Source organism: Myodes glareolus, chromosome 10, assembly GCF_982192425.1.
Source record: "Myodes glareolus chromosome 10, mMyoGla1.1, whole genome shotgun sequence".
In the NCBI taxonomy this organism is placed as follows: Eukaryota; Metazoa; Chordata; class Mammalia; order Rodentia; family Cricetidae; genus Myodes; species Myodes glareolus.
Genome location: NC_142035.1, coordinates 48,839,314 through 48,851,287, shown reverse-complemented (window position 1 = coordinate 48,851,287; position 11,974 = coordinate 48,839,314). Strand labels below are relative to the sequence as shown.

The 11,974-nt window shown below is 43.1% G+C and overlaps 1 long non-coding RNA gene across 1 annotated transcript; it reads right to left on the bottom strand.

Moving 5' to 3' along the window:
- Nucleotides 1-1,875: 1,875 nt before the first annotated feature.
- Nucleotides 1,876-11,968, bottom strand: LOC146892561 (uncharacterized). Its single transcript, XR_015004016.2, has 2 exons — nucleotides 8,546-11,968; nucleotides 1,876-8,365 (listed from the first exon to the last, which is right to left on the bottom strand). It is a non-coding gene; the product is annotated as an uncharacterized LOC146892561 (long non-coding RNA).
- Between the last annotated feature and the right edge of the window lie 6 nt (nucleotides 11,969-11,974).

Genomic DNA, 11,974 nt, shown 5'->3' with positions numbered 1-11,974 from the left:
TTTCCCAGTATCTTCCCTTCTTGGACCATCAGAGATGTTCTTCTTTCACTCTGACAGTGTTTACCATTCCACACAACCTGGCTCCCATCTTTATCCATACTGCTTCTGGCTGAGTAATTCCCACTACCTTTGTCAAGGATGGAAAGGGTGACTCTGTTGCATGCCCTTATTGCCGGAAGTGCATTTAAGGAGAGAGTGGCGGAAACAAGGCTCAGTCATGTTTTTTATTTTTTTAAATTATATATGTGTGTGAAAGTACCAGTTCGCCTGAAGGCCAGAAGAGCCAGATCTGCAAGAAGAGTCTGTGCTCTTAACTGCTGAGTTCTCGCAAATTCCCCAAACTCGAGCAGTCTTAAATGTGCTTAACACTACTGAACTGTAACAAACAATGATTAAGATGGTAAAATTTATGTTCTGTGTTTTTAAATTATAATTAAAAACAAAACAAACAAAAAATCTGCCATTTAAAAAAATACTCCCATTAAATTTCTGTAAATTTCAGAAAGCAGACACAGTAAACCACGTCCTTTTGAATCCGTTTCCACACAGAATGCGTCACCACTTTCCTACTGCTGTTTGTCACAGCACCTGACAAGAGCAACTTAAAGACAGCACTTAGCCAGTCGGCAGTGGCACACACCCCTAACTCTAGAGCTCGGGAGGCAAAGTCAGACAGATGGACTGTGAGTTCAAGACCAGCCTGGTCTACAGAGCGAGTTCCAGGACAGCTAGAGCTACACAGAGAAACCCTGTCTTCTAAAAAAGGAAGGAAGGAAGAAGGGAGGAAGGGAGGGGAGAAAGGGGCTGAAGAGATAGCTCAGTGGTTAAGAGCACTGATTGTTCTTCCAGAGGACCTGGGTTCAATTCCTAGCACCCACATGGCAGCTCACAACTGTCTGTAACTCCAAGATCTGACACTCTCACACAGACAAATATGCAGGCAAAACAACCAATGCACATGAAATAAAAGTTGATATATTTTTTAAAAAAGAATATTTACCTTAAAAATAATTTATAAAAGAAGAAAAGAGGGGCTTTATTTTAACTGATAGTTTAAGAAGAGGCAGAGTCCAGCATGGCAGGGAAGCGATAGTGGCGGAAATGTGAGGCAGTTCCACCGTCACACTGTGTCCCGGTCAGGAGTCAAGGAGAGATGGATGCTGTCTCTCTGCTTGAGCTCTCCTTTTTACTCGGTTTAGGATGCCAGCCCACAGAGGCGCCTCCCAGATTTAGGACAGGTTTTCCCACTTCAGTTAAAGTTCTCTGAAGACACCTCCATGAACAATACCCATGCACATACCGTGCCAGTTTTTCTGTTATGTGACGCTAACCAATCAAATTGGTAACACCACTGCAGAGAGTTAGCACATTTTAATCCCGTCTACACCGTTTATTCAAGTTATTACAAGAACTATCAAAAGTGGAACTTCTCAAAATGTGATTGTGTTGAGTCATGGTGACAAAATTCTCAGGTAAAACGGCAGAAAGGGGGAAAGTCATTTTTTCCGACTCATCATTTGAGAGGCAGGGAGGGTGTGGCGGGGTCGAGCCGCTCCCGGTGGCAGGGAACAGTTATCCTGTGTTCTGTCCTGTTATCCCCCTACCCCCAAATCCCTGACCTATGGGATCGTACCTCTCCATATTCAGACCGTGTTTTTTTTTCCTTAGTTAACTTTCTCTGTGTCTTCGTGGACACACCCAGAAAGCGCTTAGACATCTATTTAACGGAGCAAAATTCACCACCAATGCAGCTCCTAAACCAGCAGCAGCAGCACATGGAAACTTGTCAGAAGAGGGAAGTATTCGGTTTCTCCCCAAGCCCACTGTCTTCATTTCTTTCCTTGTTGCTATGATAAAATACACTGACCACAAAACTTAAGGCAAGAAGGTTTATTTGGCTCATAATTCCAGGTTATTCTCCATCATTAGGGGGAAGTCATGTGACAAGAACTTGAAGTAGCTAGCTAGATTACCTGCACAGTCAATGCATGAGAGCATGCACGCTAGTATTTAGCTCACTCTTTTTTCTATTTTTTAAAAATTAACTTATTTTATGTGCATTGGTGTTTTGACTGTACATATGTTTGTGTGAAGGTGTCAGATCTTAGAGTTATAGACAGTTATTAGCAGTCATGTGGATGCTGGGAATTGAACCTTGGTCCTCAGGAAGAGCAGTCAAGGCTCTTAACAACCCCAGGTCTCCATGCCTAGGGAACAGCACCACCTCAGTGTAAGCACAAAACCTGTTCCCCTAGGTGATTCCACATTCCTGGGTTACATCATCATACCCCCTAAGAGTCAAATCAGCAACTGAGTTTTAAGAAGCCCTCTACAGTCTGAACCAACAACCAGGGAGTCTGTTCATTCTCGATGTACTCGAAACACCTGAAGTTTAGGGAAGGTAGGTAAGTTAGCTAGTTAAGGAAAACTAACCCATTAACCCATGAGTAGAACCAATCACCTCCCCAAAGGTCCCACAGATCAAATACCATTAATATGTGACTTCCAGGAACTTTGAACTCACGGAGTTCGAGGGATATATCCAAACCATAGCAACGTTCATAAATGAATATAAACTTCAATTTAAACTTCAAACCTTGTAAAAATTAACTCAAACTGCATCAAAGTAAATTTGTCACTATGCATAGAAAACAATGGGAGAATATGAAAGTAGTTAGATGACTCCAAAAGCATAACCTGTCAAAGAAAAAATGATGAAAATTGGCCATTCCAAGTGAAAACCCTTTGTTCTGGAAAGATCCTGTGAAAGCGTTAGGAACAAAGGGAAAGCATTTGCAAACCACTTATCTGACAATGTACTGAAATGGACACAAAGAATTCTCAAAATTAAAATAAAAGGCAATCAAAGCAGAAAATGGACAAAGGCTATAAGAAGTTACTACCCTGGAAAATATCCATAGCTGCCGAGTAAGTGTGTGGAAGGATTCTCAGCACCATTACACATTAGGGCAGTGCAAATCAAGGTCAGCGAGGGATCTGCTATCGCCACCAGGACTTTCTAAAAGACAGAGATAACTCCAAATGCTGGTGAAATGCGGAGAACAATGGGGAACAGGAGACAAGTAAGGAGGGCTCTCTTATAAACAGCTGGGGATGTTAAGTGGCTCAGCCAGCTAGAATAAGGCATTGTCTCGTAATATGACCTGGGTATTCATAATACAGCCAGCGAGGGAAATGAATTGTTGAGGAGTTGTTGAATATAAGCACACACACATATTGATTCCTGTTCAACATGAACCTGGAGAAGGTAGGTGGGTTGCATCCGTGCCAATTCTGTGGTAGTGGTATTGTACTAAATGGATGTAAGGTGTTAGTTCCGGGGCAAACTGCTCCACAGGACTTCCTGTCTTGTTTCTTACAGTTGCATGTCAGCGTACAGTGGTCTCAAAAATCAAAAAGATCTTAAAAAATGTTTTGAGAACCTCAATGATATTTACTATATTAGAAATTAGGCTGGGCGGTGGTGGCACACGACTTTAATCCCATCACTTGGGGGGCAGAGGCAATCAGATCTCCGAGTTTGAGGCCAACCTGGTCCACAGAGTGAGTTCCAGTATAATAGCCAAAGCTACACAGAGAAATCCTGTCTCAAAAAAAGGAAAGAAAAAAAGAAATTTAGTAACTTATTTTTCAATTAATAATAAGTACTTACATATTAATTCAAACATTTTTATGAACTATAATTATATTTGGTATTATTCTGTAGTTTTTAAGTCTGTTTAATGTCTGATTTCACAAAGAACTGGGTCCTCCTTTTCCTTCCACAAAAATCCATGCCGAGCAGCCTAGAAGGTTCTCTGGGGATGCATATACGGTGTGTAGTTCTGGGATAGAACGAAAGGTAAACAATGCCTTATCGTTACTATAAAAACAGTTTTCAACCTCAAAGACCCCTTCAAACAGCCTCAGAATGTCCCAAATCTGTGGCATCCACGTTGGAAAGCCTGCATTACTGTGACTGTTTGTCCACATTTGCTCCTGCGTAGATGGCGAGTGAGGCAGAGACAGTGAGCTTTCATTTCCTATTCCAAATGCCTTATATAATTCTTGCTGTTACGTAGATACCAAATAAACATTTGATGAACCAATGAAATATTAATGACCTGTTTGCCAAGGACAGGGAGAGAGGGGGAGAGAGAGAGAGAGAGACTGCCAATCTGGTTGACAGTTTATTACTGTAGACTTCTAGTTCTGAGACAGAATAAAGGTCAGAATGTCCTGATCGAGCTTGATACAGGGAACAAACATTGTTCTGAGAGGCTCCTAGGTAGAAAGAACAGGGAATGTAGACTGAGTGGCCTTTTGAGAAAGGTCTCCCCAGTGGTTTTCAGTCTTCCTGTTATGGCCTCTCCGCACCATTCAGAACACGCACAAAGAAAAGGGATTTAGCAGTTTCTGTAGAAACATCAGGAATAGCTCTCTCTGTTATATACCTCTCTGATACTCCTGATACACTGGGATGCCCCCCAAGGATTCATTAGCAGCCAAGCTCAGTTCACTGAGCCCATAGCAGCTCTAGGAAAAGAATGTTGGGATGCAGTTCAATTTTGAGTTTGTTATTTGTTCTCATCTAACATATTAACCAAAGTTTAATCCAGCTAGGGGCACAGGTGAGGGTGATGGCTTAGAACAACACTTGTAGGCACCCACTCTGCATTGGCTGGTGAGAAGGTCCTGTGGGAAAAGCATCAGTCAGGCTGGCCAAGTTCAGACCCTGCTTCAGTGAAACCCCATCCTCTGAGGGTGGAGACTCAGTCATGTTGGCTGTGATAAAGTAATCCCCACAAAGAGCAGGGTGGTGGTGGCACATGCCTTTACTCCCAGAACTCAGTAGGCAGAAGCAGGCAGATCTTCAAGTCTGAGGCCAGCCTGGTCTACAGAATGAGTTCCAGTACAGCCAGGACTACACAGATAAACCCTTCACAAAACAAAACAAAAAAATTCCAAGAAAAGTAACTTTGGGGAGACAGGATTTACTTATTTTGTTTGTTTTTTCCAAGACAGGGTTTCTCTGTAGCTTTGGAGCCTGTCCTGGAACTAGCTCTGTAGCCGAGGCTGGCAACAAAGTCACAGAGATCCACCTGCCTCTGCCTCCTGAGTGCTGGGATTAAAGGCGTGCACCACCACTGGCAGGCTTATTTTGATTCTTAGTTGGCAGGTAAAGTCCATCATAATGAGGAAGTCCTGGAGGTAAGTGCTTGTGGAAGGCAGTCAGGAATCTAGAGTGGGGAGGCAACTTGACTCCTGCTGTCTAGTTCCCTTCTCTCCTTTTAATGCCATCCAGGACCCAAGCTCAGGGGAGCTAGGGGGGGGGGCATGCTTTCTCAAATCATTTAACCCAATCAAGGTCATCCCTCAGGACATGCCTAGGGCTAACAGCCTAAACCGCCCTCCCAGGTGTGTCTGGAGGCTTGTCTCCTCGGTTACTCCAGACCCTGTCACTTTGGTAATCAGCCCTAACTATCACAAACTCTGAAAGCTTGGATAAGCACCTGTGGAAGACAAACTAATTCTTCTGGATGGAGGAACAGTGGCAGATTTGATTTTTGTCCTGGAAAGGGAAAGATTGCCATGTTGTAACTGGAGGTTTCTCTCCCACCCGCCAGTTTCTGAATAACCATTCTGAGGCTTACTATTAATTACAAGCTGTTTGGCCGATGACTCAGGCTTCTTACTGACTAGTTCTACGTATAAATTAACCCATTTCTAATAATCTGTTTATTGCCATGTGCCCCATGGCTTACCGGCAATGCTCTGGCATCATACTCCTCTGGCGGCTGCTGGTATCTCTCAGACTCTGCCTTCTTTTTTCCTGTATCTTTGCTTAGATGTCCCACCTGGCTCTATTCTGTCAGGCTATTGGTCAAATCAGCTTCTTTATTAACCAATGGCAATAAAACATATTCACAGCATACAGAAGGACATCCCACATCACCATGTTATCAGATTAAAAATAGCCAGATAAATCAGGTGTTGGTGGCACATACCTTTAAACCAGCACTTGGGCGGCAGGGGAAAGAAAATCTCTTTCCAGGTTGGTTGAGGCCAACCTGGTCTACAGAGTAACTGTACGAAAAAACCAGGGTTGTACAAAAAAAAAAAATCTGTCTTGAAAAATCAAAACAAACACAACACAACACAACAAACAAACAAACAAACAAAAACCTGTCTTTGTCAGTGTTCTATTGCTATAAAGAGACATCATGATCAAGGCCCTTCTTACAAAGGAAAGCATTTAATTGGGACTTGCTTGATGTTTTAAAGCTCAGTCCGGTATCATCACTGTGGGGAGCATGGTGGCAAGCACGGCACTGGAACAGTACTGAGAGCTCCATCCTGATCTGCAGGTCCAGAGACTGAGACTGGGCCTGGCATGGATTCTTGAAACCTCAAAACAAAACGTACCCCAGTGACACACTTCCTCCAACAAGGCCACACCTCCTAATCCTTCTAATCCTATAAACAGTTCCACTCCCTGGTGACTATGCATTCAAATATGAGCCTGTGGGGGTCGTTCTTACTCAAACCACCACCCAATACTAAGGTGTTTTGCAGAGAGGGCGAAGAGTCATCTGCTCGAATGCACATGCAACGTAGCAGTAGGCCAACACAATGACAGCTTCTTTCTTCCTTCCGCCCTTTCCTCCTACTATGGCTCCAGCCAACACCCTGTCATACCCGCGATCTGGCCTGTGTCTATTTGCAGGCTCCAAACATCATCATGTATGTGTTCCAGCCAGATGGGAAGGGAGAGAAGAGCGTGCTCTTCTCTCCTAAGAAAACAATTTCAAAGTTGCACACTTCACTTCTGCTCACATCCCAGGGGACAGATTACAGCTGCAAGAGAACCTGGAAAACACAATTTTGAAACGTGGGCTTCATTGCTAATTATGGTACCACATACCTGTGAAGTCAGCACTTAGGAGGTAGAAGCAGAAAGATCACAGGCCAGCCTGAGTGACAAAAGGAGATGCCATCTCAAAAACAAAAGCAAGGATTTGGACTGTATAGTTTGGAGGTAGATGGCTTACCTACAGTGTACCAGGACCTGAGATCAATTTCCAACACACACACATGTATACACACTTAAGAAACTTAGTGTTATCTAGGCATAAAATGCACTCCTATAATCCCAGTACTCAGGGAAGCCGAGGCAGTAGAATCACAAGTTTAAGACTAACTTGGGACCCCAGCACAAAATAAAAGTGAGAAATGGACTAGGGATATGGTTTTGTCTTCAGTGCTTGCCCAGCACTTACAATTCCCTTGGTTCAGTCATCTGCCATCTATCTACCTGTCTGTCTGTCTGTCTGTCTGTCTGTCTACCTGCCTGCCTATCTATCTATCTATCATCGATCTATCTATCCATCCATCCATCCATCTTAAACTATGGGTTTTCATTGCTGAGGAACAACTGGGGGTCAACTGGAGACGTCTGCTTGAGCCTAGATGTGAGAACACAGACTGTTTCAGAAAGCTGGAAGCCAGAGCATGCTCAGAACTTGAGCCATGGAAGAACAATCTGGTGGGAAAGGAAAGTCCAGGCACCTGATGGGAAGTGGCCAGCTGAAGGTTGTATTCTAGAAACCATCTGCTTCCCCTGAAAGGTTATTAGAGCCCTAATGGCTGGGCCTATGCCCAAAGTCTCTGACTGAGGAAATCTTCAGTAGATCTGAAAATACACATTTCTTAGTTCCCAGGAACCGCAGGTACTCAGGTCCAGAAAAAGCTGGAAGAAAAAAACGGCGGGGGAGGGATGCAGAAAGTTCTGGAAAGGAAGGTAATGTCTGTAACTTAGAAAGCGGAATCTGTAACTGACAATATGCTGTACTGCAGCCTCCAGGGCTTCCTCTATCCTCGTGTTCCCATAAGCGAGCACTCAAGAAAAACACGGTAAATGACGAGCCTGCAAAGAGCGAGCATAAAAGCCTGGCGTCTGAGGTCCTCCCCCACTTCCCAGCAGGGTCACAGTGCTAGGCACCACCTCTACCTATCACTTATTAGCTCTGAAGGAAAGCTTATTAGAGACGAGTAGTGTTGAGCAAGTCCTGTCCCCACCACTCCCAGGTTTCCCCACCAGTAATGATGCTGGAGTTCAGTTTAGGTGTTCAAGGTGCCAACTGCTATCAGGCCCCACAGAACAGAAATGTCTCATGGCCAGAGGAACTCAGACACTTACCTAAATTGGAGTGTAATCTAACACATACCCTGGGAGGAAATCTGACAATCAAATCAGAGTTTAAAATGCCTGTATTCTTTGATTTTGTAGCTCCATATCCAAAACTGAGTCTGTAGAAACATTGATTGTTGGGCATGGTGGCACAGCCCCTGCAATCCTGACACTCTGGGAGCAGAGACAGAAAAGATCAAAACTAACCCGGGATACACAGAGCCTGTCTCAAACAAAAACAAAAATAAAATACCCATGCTTCTGTGCAAATATAAGGTTATTCGATGTCTTAATAAGCTTTCTATTACTATAATACCCAATACAATTAATTAATAAAGAGAAAAGAAAGGTTACTTTGAAATCTACTCCAAGATTGAGGGCCTTGTGGCTTAGGCTTAGTCTCCAGAGGGTGACATCATTTGGGAAGATTGTGGAACTTTAGGAGGTGAAGCCTTGCTGGAGGAAATGGGTCATACTGTCTCTGATGGACTGGCACTAGGAATGCACAGAATGATACATGCACGTCAAACAGTCCACACATACAGAATAAAAGGAAATCGACCTGTTTAGAGAAAAGGAAAAGAAAAAATAATGACTGGGGGAGGGATTTTTGCTAAGTGACAACTTTACAAATTACCAATTTCTTTAAAAACAGCACTTCCGCTGTCTTGTTTAACCCTTTGCTAGAAGAGGTGGCACATCTCCTTCACAGTTCTGATGGGTAGATTGTTTCTTTACTGTTACTGATGCCCCATCTGGAATGAACAGATGCTTGTTCACATATCCCCAGGAAATGTCACACTATAGCTCCTAATACCCTTCTTCTGAATGATGAAATGTAGACTGGGGAAGACCACATAGATGCCACCTGTTGGAGGAATATTATTTTAAGGCTCCAAAGCTACAGAAAAACCCTGTCTCAAACAACAACAACAAAAAAAACCAACAATTTTTTTAAGTAACCAAGGATTTAGCAACCACTATTCAGCAACAAATATTCAGACACATGAACTGCAGATAATATTTGTGCTGTCATCAGATTGGAAGGGATGAAACGTTGGTGTTTCATGACCTTTCTGGTAGCAGACATGGAACAATGTTTGGGATTAAAATCATCTGAGTTTGGAAGACCAGTGGCCGCACCTACATCTTTCTGTTTTCTGTGACAGGCACACTCATTTAATGAAAAAGAGGCACTCTCTGTAGAGTCTCACTAGTAATCTCTTTAGCCTGGTGTGTGATAAGGGTTGCCTGGCAGTCCCAGCTGTACCTCTTGGCCAGAAGCTGATCAGCATCACCAAGTGGGAAGCCTACTTTATGGGTAGTTAAGGCTTGTACACATTTCTTAAAGAATGGGGGGGGGCACGTGTGTGTGCATGCATGTCACAGATGTGCGAGTGCTGGAAGAAGCCGGAAGAGGCTGTCAGAGCCCCTTCGGCTACACTTAAAAGCAGTTGTGAGCCTCCTGCTGTGGATACTGGGAATTAAACTGGAGTTCTCTAGAAAACCAGTAACTGCTTCTGACCACTGGGTCGTCTCTCCAGCCCCTACCTTTATTTTAATATCTATTTTAACTCAATGAATGACCCAAGCAATCCAATTTGGAGAAAGGCAAGGATTTCACTCACTCCATCCCAGTAAAAAGCTTTAGCTTTGCTAGACAAACTTAGACACCATCTTTGGGTTCCCTCCTTATTGGGGGAACCTGTCTCTTGTGTGCTTTGAGGGGTGTGTGTGTGTGTGTGTGTGTGTGTTATTTCTTTAAATTTTTGTAAGGTTTATTGTATTTTGTAAGCATGAGTATCTTTCCTGCTTATATGTATGTGCACTATGTGTGTGTCTGGGCCCTTGGAGGTCAGAACAGAGCATTGGATCTGTTGGAACCAGAGTTACAGATAGCTCTGAACCAACACATGAGTCTTAGGAACTGAACCTTGGTTCTGCAAGAACAAGTGCTCTTTTTAAAAAATATTTATTTATATATCTATCTATTTATTTATTTCTTATGTATACAATATTCTGTTTGTGTATATGCCTGCAGGCCAGAAGAGGGCACCAGACCCCATTACAGGTGGTTGTGAGCCACCATGTGGTTGCTGGGAATTGAACTCAGGACCTTAGGAAGAGCAGGCAATGCTCTTAACCTCTGAGCCATCTCTTCAGCCCCACGTGCTTTTTTTTTTTAACAAAACAAAACAAAACAAAACCAAAAACAACATGGTTTCTCTGTATAACAGCTCTGGCTGTCCTAGAACTTGATTTGTAGACCAAGTTGACCTCAAACTCACAGAAAGCTGCCTACCTCTGCCTCCTGAATGCTGGGATTCAAGGCATGCACCACCACCAACCGACTTGCAACAAGTTCTTTTAACTATAGAGTATTCTCTCCAGCAGTATGTGCTCCTTCTACTTTCAATAAATCTTGGTGAGTCCTGAGCCCTTGTTTTCCCTGCCTTTTTACTCATTAAATTGACAGAGAAAAGGAATTCTTAAAGCATAGATAATCATGATGTCATTATTACTCCAAAGCTAATAAAAAACAATCCTGCAGCAGGGTGGTAGTAGCACACACCTTTAATCTCAGTACTCAGAAGGCAGAGGCAGGCGGATCTCTGTGAGTTCGAGGCCAAGCTGGTCTACAAGAGCTAGTTCCAGGACAGGTTCCAAAGCTACAGAGAAATCCTGTCTCGAGAAACCAAAAAAAAAAAATGAAGCTGTTGGAATAATACTAATCCAAAAGGATGGGGACTGATGGCTGGTATCATATTGGCATATTGAATTAGAAGAGAAAGGAAATGCATATTATTATTATTTTGGTTTTCCGAGACAGGGTTTTTCTCTAGCTTTGGAGCCTGACCTGGAGGTAGCTTTTGTGGACCAGGCTGTCCTCAAACTCACAGAGATTCGTCTGCCTCTGCCTCCCAAGTGCTGGGATTAAAGGTGTACACCACCACCACCCAGCAGGACATGCATATTAAATAATAATATGGTATTGTTGACAGGTGGCAACTCAGGAAATATAGCAAAACAATTTAATTCTGACAGAAAGATAAGACCTCTCTACTATTCTTACATTTTTTGTGTGTGTACACTTGACACACACAACAGTGAGAGCTTTTCGGTGTGTGTGCTGTCTTAAGTTTCTGTCTCAAATTCCAGAAACTCTAGTCCATTCTTTTATGGTACATTTAATCTATCTTGTTTAACTATAATGTCTACCATTTATTTTGCAAATAAATGTTCTGTTCTTAGTACTTTAACTCTGTAACCTCTATGAAGACACAGGGTTGATTGTCTCCTCCAGTGGCAAAGAACAGCAATTAAAGCAAAGAATGTCAAGGCCACTGCTCTTTCCCTAGACTTAAAATAGCATGAAGCAGAAACTCTAGTTATGCTCTTCAATATCTGGAGACTCAGCTAGCAAATACTGGACATCTTGTAGGCATTGGGGTACAAAGCAGGGCAGAAAATATTTAAAAATCCGTGCCTAGGGCTAAGTGCCTGTCTAGCATCACAAAGTCCTGGGTTTCATTCCTAGTAATGTATAAACCGGGTGTGATGGTGCACGCCTTTAATCTTATTACTCAGGAGAGAAAGGCAGGAGGAAAAGTTCAAGATCATTCTTAATTATATAGACATGGTGTGCTCCCTCCCCCTACAACGGGTGGCCGGAATCCAAAATCCAAGCCCAAAGCAGCTTATATCGGGGCACTCAATTAGCCAGCCATCATATTTCATTTGGTCCTTTGCAACCTGGGAAGTGAGGACCACCCGGTTTGGCAG